The 12,385-nt window shown below is 36.7% G+C and overlaps 1 protein-coding gene across 1 annotated transcript in view; it reads right to left on the bottom strand.

Moving 5' to 3' along the window:
• LOC144980537 (monocarboxylate transporter 5-like) overlaps nt 1–4,661 on the bottom strand; it is a 53,522-nt gene extending 48,861 nt beyond the window's left edge. Inside the window, exon 1 of the mRNA XM_078928195.1 lies at nt 4,503–4,661. The gene's annotated coding sequence lies outside the window, so the exon portion shown is untranslated. The remainder of the gene's footprint in view (nt 1–4,502) is intronic.
• Between the last annotated feature and the right edge of the window lie 7,724 nt (nt 4,662–12,385).

Genomic DNA, 12,385 nt, shown 5'->3' with positions numbered 1-12,385 from the left:
AATATGATAGTTACGTAACACTATATAAGACAAGATAAGATATACTTTATTGATCCTGAATGAAAATTATCATAATGTTACACATCATTTATCGTTATATTAGCACAGATTTATACAATGTCATGAACAATTGATGAAAATACGGAGCTAATTAAAAGCAAAATAAACATCAAATATAATAAAATAAAATAAAATATAATATACTTCTTGTGGAAATATCTAATGAATTGTCCTTTCGAGAAAATAATTTAAAAGGCTCACAATATTAATCAAACTGCTATTTACATCAAGATATGATAAATCTAAACAAATAAAAAATAGTAAATTAAAAATAATTTGAACAATTGCATTCCGAGTCGATCATCACCCTTGCATCTTATAAAATGTTATCTTTCTATGACAAGATGACTTCTAAAAACATAACATGAAGATGATAGAAGAGTGGTTGAGAGAGAAATATGGGTAAAAGAGAGAGAGGGGGGGGGGAGAGAAAGAGAGAAAGAGAGAGAGAGAGAGAGAGAGAGAGAGAGAGAGAGAGAGAGTGTGTGTGTGTGTGTGTGTGTGTGTGTGTGTTATGTATTGATTTTCTTTCTTTTCTTTTTTTTCCAATCCCTACCCAACATCTGTTCATCCAAGGACACCACTGGCATTGGTTTGTCTAGAATGACGTCATAAAAATGCGACGTCACCAAAATTTATGCAACTGAGCACAGGTGTCAAAAACAAGACACGTTGGTGGTTTTTTTCATCCAACTATCGTGGAACCACCTGAGGGCTTTTCATGGAAAAGGGTTTGACACTGCAAAAAAACAGCGGAACATTTCAAAGAAAATCAAAAAAAAATCCCAGAATTCCGAGGATCCAAGGAAGATTATCATCACTGGTGGTGGCATTGATGGTGATGATGATGTGGTGGTGGTTGTCATAGTAGTGTTAATGCTAATGATGATGATGTGGTGGTGGTTGTGGTAGTGGTGCTAGTGATGATTATGATGTGGGTGGTGGTTTCATAGAAGTGGTAGTGATGTTGATGTCGTGGTTGGTTGTGATGGTTGTAGTCGTTGTGGTAATGATGTGGTGGTTGCAGTGGTGGTAGTGATGATGATTTGGAGGTGGTGGTTGTAGAAGTGGTGGTAGTGATGGTGATGCGATTGAGGTGCTTGCACTCTGATGATAATGATGATGGTGGTGATTATTGGCCACCTAAAAAAAAAAAAAAAATTTTTTAATCATTTTTTAAATATTTTTTTTGGGGGGGGGGGGGGGGGGGGGGGCGGGGGGCTTGGGCTGCCGGCTTGCCGGCTTATACCAGCGAGGCGATTTAGCATAAACCACAAAAAGATTCAAAATATCAAATTAGGATTGAAAACCATAATACAAACAATGAATTTTGATACAACCATGTCTCCAATCTGACCTGGAACTCACCAATTTACCATGCTAAAGTTTTTGTAACCAAAACACAAATGCATATATAAAACAATGTGAAAACTCTATCATTGAAAAAGAGAAAAGTATGTGACTAATAACAGTGCTGATGGTGACAAAAAGTGAAAAAGTAGGAAAATGTTGAACGATTGCCTTTAAGCCCCATTTCTACTGCACTAAACCCCACTTTGAGAGTAATTGAGATGATAGACTATAATTGATACTCTAGCTAACTTCTGGAGAGTGGGAAACTGCACCTGTTGTGTTCCACCACACATCAACTCTCTCATTGCTAGCACATTGTTTCGAGAAAATGTAATTTTTAAAAGGAGGAAATTCCTTCTCTGGACTCCAAAATCGTGGATTTCCGCGGATCCGAGGAAAACCATCAACACTGTAATCAGGCCCATTGTCTTAATTATCTCCGACTTTGCAAACAAGTGCTCATTTCGCAAAGCCTTTAATTAATAAAGTCCCAAGTCTACGATTTTGCCAAGATGAGGGTCATGTAAATTGATCGATATTTGAAGGACAAGTTTTCTGGCCAGAGTTTTAACTACACGGTTTTCCAAAGTACGGCAATTAATTGGTTAACAAATAACAAACAACACACTACAATGCACATCAATGCCAACATAACCCGGTAAGACCACAACAATGGGAGCGATCTATATTCATGTTTTCGTCCAACCAAGTCATCAATCACATGATTTGTTGCTGTCCAACGATTGGGTATTTCTTCAGAAATGTAAACTCGCTGCTTTGTTTATGAAAGTTGTAAGCATACACATGTGTCAAGCTGAACAAAATGACCAACAATGATGTTAGATATTTCAAAAACTGTGAACACTTTTCACAATGTGGGTCACTTTGAGCACATATTCCAATGTGACCAATGACCTCGAGCACATGGAAATGTAATATAGATCATGACCATTAGGTAGGGCTGAGTGTACATTACCTTAATTCAGTACACCCATAATTATAACAGATAATGGTGTCATGACCGGGTTTCTACGCCTTATTCATGATAAGCAAAATAACAGGAAAAATTAAAAAGAAAAAGACTCCAACAAAGTTCCATAAAGATGGTGTGCGCTTGGCTAAGAAACTCAAAACATTGCCATCCGGAAATAAAATGGACCAACACACAAAACTATGTTATAACCTTGAATGTATATAGTCTAAGTAATACAGATTAGTGAGAATTACCCATAAACATTGATGGCAAAAAAACAATTTAAAAAAGACCCGAGTGACATCAACTTCAATCTATCAATACATTATGGGTGGTTAAAAATTGCCATGCATCATAATACAGTGCAGCACATTTTCCTCTGACAAAAGATTTAAGACGAGGAATCTGTGAAAATAAATTCATGTTAAATTTGTACAAAGAGAATAGGGAAATTTATACATTTCAGATATTAAGATTTGTAAGAGGAATCCCTGAAAATAAATACACGTCAAATTTGTACAATCAGAATAGGGAAATTTATCAATTTCAAATATTGAGATTTGTAAGAGGAATCCGTGAAAATGAGGAATAAGAGGATGAGGAAAAAAAGTCACAAATCAACGGGAAGAAATAACACACAACAGTAAACTTACTCACACAGCTACCCAACATGGGAACTATCCACAACAAATCAATTGCCAAATGACAACAAACTGTAATGCATTGGAACACAACAATAAATACGATCCCACAACAACATCAGATATAATCTTTCCTAAAATTATTATCAACATTTAAGGCTACAAGACCAGGGGGTCCCGAAAGCTTAGTTGTTAGAGCAGTCGCTTCACACACAAAGGGACCAAAATCAATGCAGCGTGCAGTCGATATATTTTTTTCTGACCCCCTTGTCCACCCACCAGCGATTGAGTAGCTAGGTCTGTTTGATCAGGTGGAAAGTACTTTGTGATAGACTAGCGTCCTTTCCAAAGGATAGAAGCAATTGGTATTGTCTGTTTCACACTATATAAACCTGGATAATCTCCTGCTCCATGGGCTAATGGCTCTGAAGCACTACCTTCTAAGACTACAAGACAACTTTGGTGATTGACCTTAACCCTCTCCTTACCAACTATAGGAAAATTGTCATATTCGTTACAATACAGCCAACATTTTTTTTTTATTCAAATTTCTTAAGCACATAACAAAATTTAAAGAAAATGGACAGTATGTTGTAGAGTATGTTTTACTAAATAAATTTTGTATCGCAAGAACTTTACTGCTATTATGTCAGAGTGATAAAAAATCTATTTTTGTGTTAATTGGGTGTAAAGTTTTGGGGAAAATCCTGAAAATGGCTGGTAAGGAGAGAGAGATAAACAATCATGGACACGATTGGCTGCAATTTTATACCATTCCTCTATAATATTATAAATGCTTGCTGCTGTGGATGTAATAGTCTCTCACTCAACCCATTCGTGTATATCTTCAGGTTTGAGTGTATTTGTGACCTAGTGTGTTGTGACTACCGGTTTGAGTCCCACTCTTTCAGTGGCACAAATTTAAGGGCCTTAGGCTTAGAAAAATATTCTTTACTCATATTTTCCGAAAGCTCCTACATCCCCAGTATTCTTTGTTTTTTATTATGTTCTAGAGTAGGGGGTTTGGGAGGGGGAAAACTTTTTTTTTTAAGTCTCCCCCCTCCCAAACCCCCTACTAGAAATTATAAAAAAAAAAGATACGGGATGAGAGTTTCGGAAGCCTCCCTTTCTAAATTTTCTCTTTAAAGACAAAATTTCCTCTTATCATTATCACAGTGAAAATAATCTGAGCAAACGTGAGCAGGGAAACTGGTTGACCTGACAATGACAAGAATCAAGCATTTTCCTTCATTTTTATTTTCCTAAGAAAGGTGAGACTTAAATTGGGGTTTAACATTTTCAAAAGTTGAGTTGGAGTTGAAATAAAAAGTTAACTCAATAAGTTTCTTTCTGCTCTGAAGTCAATTTGTTACTCTTTGCGGATAATAGAAATAATAACAACGACATCAACAAAGTCAAAGCGTGGGCGAAAGTAATGCATGAACGAAACATCGAACAAAACGAAACTTACTTACCTAGGTACCGAAGAAATTCTAACTTTACAATAAAGAGACGCACGGTAACTTTAAGATTTCTTATGGTCCATGGAATAGAATTTTTGTCCATACACAGTGATAAAAAGAAAAATAAGAAAGCCCTTGGTTGGTATCCTGCTGATGTAACATCGATCAAATTTTGTTGGCTAGCGGACGACGCACGAGAGGATAAATGTCAGGATTACCAGTTAAATTTTTTATTAAAATGCCAAAAGAAAAAGTAACGGAACAATGCTAAATGGCCTGGAAAAAAATAATTCCGAGTGTGAAAATGAAATATAAATCTTAAATTTCTTAAGCCGCTGCTGTGAGTAGTATCTTGATATGAAACGATTTCACATCTTCTTGCCAATTTTGGGGTGACATGCCGTACATTCTGTTAATTTGTCCAAAAAAATAAGAGAAATTATGAGATTTTGAAAATAAAACAAACAAAAGTGTGCGGCTAGTGGTATGACACTCGCTTTCGGATCGGAAGGTCCTGGGTTCGAGCCTCGCTCGGAGCATAGCTGAGTCCTTGGAAAAGACTCTTTACTCACATTCTCTCGCCGTACTCAGGTGTAAAATGAGTACCTGTCCGTTAACAGCGTTGTCTATATTGGGAAAAAATGGTAATATCGCCTAACAGACACATGTCTCGTTCTACGTTTTACTTGTTGCTGTTGGTCATGGACCCTTTATAAAGCTATTTGAGCACGTTCAGTGGATATTGCGTTATATAAAAGCTCAAGTAAAAAAAAAGTAAAACAAAAATACCAAAATACACCAAACGGCTTTCAAAAAACCACCTTTTGGGAATTTCTATTTAAAACGTCAAATTGGCAATCCTTATAAATGTATTACGCCAGATAAACTATGCGAATTCAAAAATATGCCAAATGATCTATAGAAAATGCCAAACGGTGTGATTAAATCGCAAATTTACCAACTGATTGTTACTGCTTGGAGCCAGAAAAAAAAAAAAGATAATAAAATGTGACCCGTCGCCACAAACTGGTATAATGTCGGGATGAACCAAGAGCAAAGAGTAGATTTAAAGTCGATCTTATAGAAGGAACGAAAATGAGGTCACTCTTTGTTGTTATTAACAGCTATTTTCATGATTAGACTAGTTCTCACTAAATTCTATGAATTAGACTATAAACGTTCAAGGATACACACAGTTTTGTGTTTGAACGTTATATCCGGCTGGTGGATGTTGTGAGCACTTTTCCCAAACACCGGCTGGTGAATATTGTGAGCACTTTTCCCAAACGGACAGCGTCAATTTGGAGAATGGAAATTTAGTTTTTTGTCGCTTTAACCCGTTAACTACCTTACTCTAAAAGATCGTGTATTTAAAAATTTGGCCAGAGCACTCGTCCTTCAAATATCGATCGATTTAAATGACCCTCATTTTGGCAAAAGCTCTCAACCCCGGGACTTCGCGATATCTCCCTTAAAACCCCGGGTTTGAGGGGTTTTTATTTTCAAGGATGAGGGTCAGTTATCGATTGATATTTGAAGGACGAGTTTTCTGGCCAAATTTTAAAAAAAATTTAAAAATAAAAAAATAATTGTTTAAGTAAACTTTATCAATGGGAGCGATCTATATTCATGTTTTCGTCCAACCTAGTCATCGATCACATGATTTGTTGCTGTACAACGATTGGACATTTCTCAATGCATCTAAACACGCTGCTTTGTTTATGAAAGTTGTAAACATATCCATGAGTCGTGCTGAGCAAAATGACCAATTGTAACGTTATGGATATTTCTCAAACTGTGCTTTTCACTATGTGGGTCATTTTGAGCACACCTTGCAATGTGACCAATGACCTCGAGCACATGGAAATGTAGTATAGATCATGCCCATTGCCTTCAATAAAACATTTATACTCGACTCAAGTCGCACTTTTGTTTAACCTTCTCCTTACCAACTATAGGAAAATCGTCACATTCGTTACGATACAACCCATTTTTCTGGTTCAAATTTCTGTTGTACATCATAAAATTTAAAGAAAATTAACAGTGTGTTGTAGAGTATGTTTTGCTAAAGAAATTATGTATCGCAAGAACTTTACTGCTATTGTGTTTGAGTGATAAAAAATATTTTTTGTGTTAGTTGGGTGTGAAGTTTTGGGGGAAATCCTGAAAATAGCTGGTATGGAGAGAGTTAAGGGGCGGTTTGGGTCTTTTCAAGAAAAAAATTACTCATCCACATTGGGCGGTTTTAATCATTATGTATCATCAATATAGGATAAAAACGTTGTTTGTTTTTTTTGTTTTTTTGTTTTTTGGTTTTTAAAAAATACATTAAATGTGTTGATACTTTGCTTTACGTCCTGATTCGGTGGTCTGACGTCAAAAAGTATAACAATCTTGTGGCAAAGACTAATGAAGGAATAACCGCCATATTATTCCCTCTGATCAACATTGTAGCTTTCGCTTATGACATTTATTTAAGGACATTGCAAAATTGTGAATCAACATTTTATGACAAAATATTGAGGTTAAAAATGTATAATTTGGAATATATAACTCAAAATACGCATACTCTATCAAAAAGATATCTCTATGGTAATATAATACATTATCTGTGATATCTGTGGAAATTCTCAGACAATTTCATGGAATAGATTCTGAGAAATATTTGACACGGTATCTCACACCCTAGAAAAATGACATATTGAGAAAATAGCAAAATATCGGTCCGTTTTTCTCACTTTTCTTACTACCGATTTCGAATGTGTTTTTTGTTGTTGTTTTTTTTTTTGGTGTGTGTGTGTGTGTATGTGTGTGTATATATGTGTGTGTGTTTTTGTGTGTGTGTGTGTGTTTTTATAGTATACTATTTTGAGAAGTTGGACTTCAATCATATTATTTCAAAGAAAACAAAAATATCGTTTTCCACCGAAATCTCAAAATCAATTTTTTGAAGGATTAACATAAATGCAACCTTTGATTTCCTCTTATATTCATCCAAGTTGTATTGCATTCCATGCCATATCATCGTCCTGTTTAATGATAGAGTGGGCGAAATTCTCCACACTGTTAAATCAAGCCCATAATAGGACAGAGAAGTCGTGATGTTATACATTTATGTCTTCCGGTTCCCAACCCCTTGGAAATGTGTTTGTTTTGTTTTATTTTTAAAGGTTTTACAGCGCTCGCGGAGCGTAAGAGAGAGAGAGAAGGATGGATTTTCTTTATTGACGACCAACATAATATGTTATATTTAGACGAGAAAATAAGATGCCATCACTCTGAAACCAGAAGAAGATCAGTTGCACAAGGTATGTTGTATCCATTGCTCCAGAAGACTGGTTTTACACATCCTGCCAGGCGGAGTTGTCGTACCAATAAGGTCGCGGGTTCAAACCCCCATCACCGCCGCGAAAAAAATTTATTCTCTACTGTCTTCTGGCACTTTCCTACTCACTTCATGTCTTGTTGTTTCCACTGAGACTGGAACCTTTATTTTGACATCGCACTTTTGTTTCTTTTTGCGTTCGGTTATCAGACCTGCTAATAGACCTATGTGCACGGCAGCCTACATCGTTCGTCTTTGTCTGGAACTTTAATTCTAAATTGAGCTTTATATAGCGCAATATCCACTAAATGTGCTCAAAGCGCTTTACAAGGGGTCCCTGGTCAACAGCAACATTTAACATGTAGGACGGGACATGCCGCCTGTTAGGCGATATTACAATTTTTCGGACAAAGACAACGCTGTTAATGGCCAGGTACTCATTTTACACCTGAGTACGGTGAGAGAATGTGAGTAAAGAGCCTTTTCCAAGGACTCAACTATGCGCCGAGCGCGAGGTTCGAACCCAAGACCTTCCGATCCAAAAGCGAGTGTCATACCACTAGACCACATAGCCGCAATTCTACCTCATCATTCTTCTAAACTCTTGCCGAGCTTCAAGCAGCAATATTTGCATTATGCGTATTAGATAGATACGAAAATTTAAAGGTTTTGTAATAAATGTGGTATATTGGGAAAGTGGTGGGGGGGTGGAATATTATAGAAAAGATTCAGACGGGAAAAAATTAAATTTGGCATTATGATGCTAAGCTGGCAAACCACTCTCAACCGCTGCTGCGAGTTCGTGACTTCGTGACAGAGATGATCGGGGAGGGGTGTGAAAATCTATTTCGCAAGACCGTGTCAAGTGTCTATGTCAAATGGAATCACAGACCTGCTGCCTACTATTACAAACAAAAAAAATCGTATAATAAAATGCGACATTTTGGCTCCAATTTTAAAACTTTAGGAAAAAACTTACTGAAAATAAAAGCTGATACCAGGCTACACAATTGTAAGGATTTAAAAGTTTTATTTAATCCTTGTTAGGGTAAATTATTAATCTATAAAGTTAACAATAGCAACTACAATTTTCATCTCCTCGGTGATCTATCTATTTATAAAAATCTATTCATTTATTATTCAGCAATCCGCCCGTTTAGTAGTTTATCTGCTGGTTACAATTAACATAATATGTGCATGAAAATAAAAGGATTCCACTACTACTACTGCTGCTACTACTACTACTACTACTACTACTACTACTACTACTACTACTACTACTACTACTACTACTACTACTAATAGTAGTACTACTACTTTAACTACTACTACTAATACTGCTACTACTACTACTACTACTACTACTACTACTACTACTACTACTACTACTACTACTGTTACTACTACTACTACTACTACTACTACTTACTACTACTACTACTACTATTACTACTACTACTACTTCTACGACGAAGACGACGACGACGACGACCACTACTACTAGTTACTACTACTACTACTATTACGACTACTACTGTTACTACTACTACTACTACTACTACTACTACTACCACTACTACTACTACTACTACTACTACTACTACTACTACTACTACTACTACTCCTACTACTACTACCACTACTACTACTATACTACTACTACTACTACTACTACTACTACTACTAACTACTACTACTGTTACTACTACTACTACTACTACTACTACTACTACTACTACTACTACTACTACTACTGTTACTACTACTACTACTACTACTACTACTACTACTCCTACTCCTACTCCTCCTCCTCCTCCTCCTACTACTACTACTACTACTGTTACTACTACTACTACTACTACTACTACTACTACTACTACTACTACTACTACTGCTGCTGCTGCCACCACCACCACCACTACTACTACTACTGCTACTACTACTACTACTACTACTACTACTACTACTACTACTACTACTACTACTGCTACTGCTACTACTACTACTACTACTACTACTACTACTACTACTACTACTACTACTACTACTACCACTACCACTACCACTACCACTACTACTACTACTACTACTACTACTACTACTACTACTACTACTACTACTACTACTACTAGTGGTCAGGCGGAGTTGCCGTTACACTTAGGTTGTGGATTCGAATCCTCGTCGCCTCAAATTTATGTTTCTCTATTGTAAAGCGCTTTGAGCACATTTAGTGGATATTGCACTCTATAAAAGCTCAATTTTTTTTTAAGACAAAGGGGAATGATTCAAATAGGGAACAGAAGGAGAGCCTATGAGCATTCTATCGGTGTGCTTAATTTGATAACACCAGACACGAGCACAGGATCCAACTAAAAGGAACACACTCAAAATCAAATCTATACAAAACATATTCAAAACAAACATCATAACATTACACAATCGAGAGATGGTGATTTACAATGAATAAAATATCTCTCAAAACGACATATGTACAATTGACTGTTTCCCTCGCGACCAAACACTCGGGAGACGGCCAGGACAAAACCAAGTATCTAATCTTATTCCAGGACAAGGACCTACAAAATTCTGTTTGTTTTTAAAAGTTTTACGGCGCTTGCGGCCCAATTAGGTCATTTCAGCGCCAGTAAAAAGGAAGATAATGGGATAGTAACTTTTTAAAATCTCGATTTACAATTAAAAGCACACAAGAAAAGTAAGACAAATCGGATCGGAAGGCCCTGGTTTGAGCCTCGCTCGGCGCATAGTTGAGTCTTTGGAAAAGGTAAGACAAAGGGGAATTGGTTCAAATAAGAAACAGCTGTAGATTCCAAGAGCACACTATCAAAGTACTTAGTTTGAGATCACCTAAAAGTCTCATCCAGACGAAAGCACAGGTCCCTACTAAGAGGAACACACTCAATGTTTTACAAATCATATATAATATAAAGAAAAAATAATAGTGCGTAACAGAGAGATGATTTACAAGGGAAAAAATATCATCTCCCAAAACGAACTATACATTTGACTGTTTCCCTCTCAGCCAGGGCCAGGACAAAACCAAGTAATAGTAATCTCATTCCAAGACAAAAACAGAATTGATATAGGGGCATAGAAGACACAGTAAGTGCCTCCCTGTACACTATGGGAGGTCAGGAACCCCACCCAGAACAGAGAGAAGATTTACAAGGAAAAAAAATATCTTCAAAAACTTAACTATACATTTGACTGTTTCCCTTCCAGCCAAGGAAAGGACAAAACCAAATAATCTCAAACCAAGACCAAGACAGAAAGCTTGTTTGCTTGTTTTTATGTTATTAAGGGTTTTACGGCGCTTGCAACACATTTAAGTTCATATCAGGAAGAAAATGGAATAGTAAAAAAGTTCTAGAATTACAATTAAAGCAAGAAAAAGTAAGACTAAGGAGAATTGATTCAAATAAGGAACAGATTTCAAGAGCACACTATCAGAGTACTTAGTTTGAGATCACCTAAAAGTCTCATTCGGACACAAGCACAGGTCCCCACTAAGAGGAATACACTAAAATGTTTACAAATATATTTTATATAATATATTATGTAAAACAAAAATAATACAATGTATAACAGATAGATGATTTACGAGACAAAAATATCATCTCCCAAAACTCGAACTATACATTTGACTGTTTCCCTCCCAGCCAGGGTATCCGACCAGGCCCAGGACAAAACCAAGTAATCTCATTCCAAGCCAAGGACAGAATGCAATTGGAAAACAGATAAAGTTGAATAGAAGACACAGTAAGTGCCTCCCTGCCCATTATGGGAAGCCAGGAACCCCACCCAGAACGATAAAAAGCAAGTTGGAAAACAGATATCGAGGTATAGAAGACGCAAGTGATTTTCCTGTCCGTTATGGGAGGTCAGGAACCCGACCCAGAACCTAGAAAAGGAATTATAAGGAAACAGAAAACAAGCAACAGTTTGTTTTTGTTTGTTTTTAAGGGTTTTACGGCGCTTGCAACACATCAAGGTCATATCAGCGCCAGTAAAAAGGAAGAAAATGGGATAGTAAAAAGTTCTAGAATTACAATAAAGCATCCAAGAAAAGGGAAGACAAAGGGGAATTGGTTCAAATAGGAAACAGACGTAGATTCCAAAAGCACTCTATCAAAGTACTTAGTTTGAGATTACCTAAAAGTCTCATTCAGACATAAGCACAGGTCCCCGCTAAGAGGAACACACTCAAATGTTTTACAAATCATAATATATAATATAAAGAGGGCATAATACAGTGCATAACAGAGAGATGATTTACAATGAAAAAAATATCATCTCCCAAAACTAACTATACATTCAACTGTTTTCCTCTCAGCCAGGCCATCTGGCCAGGACCAGGACAAAACCCAGTTATCTCATTCCAAGACAAAAACAGAAAGCATGTTGGAAAACAGATATAAGGGGATAGAAGACACAGCGTGTACCTCCCTGCCCGCTATGGGAGGTCAGGATCCCCACCCAGTCAGCAACAGTGAGAGGTTAAAATAACCCACTTACGGAATGTGGACTATCTTCAAAGAAATAATCAACGACA

Source organism: Berghia stephanieae, chromosome 10 (genome assembly GCF_034508935.2).
Source record: "Berghia stephanieae isolate SIO BIC M18660-M18661 chromosome 10, UCSD_Bste_1.3, whole genome shotgun sequence".
NCBI classification, from domain to species: domain Eukaryota; kingdom Metazoa; phylum Mollusca; class Gastropoda; order Nudibranchia; family Aeolidiidae; genus Berghia; species Berghia stephanieae.
Note: the sequence above shows the minus strand (reverse complement) of the source record. Positions and strands in the feature narration are given on the sequence as shown.